Here is a 1233-nt window from a genome sequence, read left to right on the forward strand (position 1 = left end):
CAGAAAGGAACTCAAGGAAACACAGGAACCTAAGATTTCAGTCTGTGTTACATGAAACAATTCAAAATGGCGGACTTACTATTACTTACATTTAAGAAATTTCCGCAATGAGGACACTAAATACATACTGTAAGATATTACTCGAAAACACTCAATATTTACCAACGTGCAATTTAAAAAGTTTTTGGAGTACAAATCTTCGTAATGCACACGCATCCGGTGTTCCAGTCAGTAGTTAATGTTCCTGAAAATGTACCGTTTCTTCTTTGGTTTTGTTTTCAAATGCAACCTAAATCCAAGTGCGTTTTTCTCCGTTCTCTTCAAATCTTTAATTTTAATTCATGAATTTACATCACCGACACCGAAGCGAAAAGGCTCCCCGACGCCTGCTGGCTACAAAGCAGCTCGGTCTGCGGAGAGTACTTGAAGGGCAGGTGCGGACGCCCCCTGGCGACACCGCCCCGCGTGTGCGAGGCGCCCGCACCCGCCGCGCCGACCCGCCGCCGGGACCCCAGCCCGAGCCGCACCATTGCGCTGAGTAGCCTGAGCTCCCTCCCCGCCCAGCTCTCCCGCTCGCAGCCGGCTTCGGGCGCCCGGCAGCAACCGCGACAGCGAAAGTGAGCAGCAGCGCCGGCGACGCCTCGCCCGCAACGAAAGCCGACCCAGCAGCGCGCAGCGGGGTGAGAAAGGTGTGAACCCGGAAGTATATCGACCGCCCGCATCTCAGTGGCAACACGGGGGCAATAAATCAGGGCCGGCGAAGGAAGGACGCGGCTCCGGCTCCCGAACGGCAACTTGCTGTGAGTCCTGTCACTTCCCCACCTTGCCCTGTCCTTCCCCCTCCCTGGCGCTCGCGCCTCCTCCTTTCTTCCTGCTCCTGGGCACCGAGCTCCCCTCGACGTTGCTCACGTGCCAGACCCTGAGCCGCGAGCGGCGTCCGCACCGGCGCGCACACCCGGCTACACTCGCACTCGCACGGCCGCGGGGCGCGCTGCTTACCTCCGGGGCCTCATGGTCGCGTCGCTAGCCCGGGTGTGAGCGGGGGAGAGGGTGTGAGTACGCGTGTGGCGTTCAGTCTAGGGGAACGGGGTGGAAGAAGGGGGCTGGAGTCTGTCACTTCCTGAGGGAGCGCGGCGGCCGGAGACCCGGGGTGCGCGCGGCGGGGCTGGGAGGGTCAGCACATTGTGAGCCGGCGAGGGGACGCGGCGCGGAGGGGCCGGGGAGCGAGGGCGG

Source organism: Pteropus vampyrus, unplaced genomic scaffold, assembly GCF_000151845.1.
Source record: "Pteropus vampyrus isolate Shadow unplaced genomic scaffold, Pvam_2.0 Scaffold58, whole genome shotgun sequence".
NCBI lineage: Eukaryota > Metazoa > Chordata > Mammalia > Chiroptera > Pteropodidae > Pteropus > Pteropus vampyrus.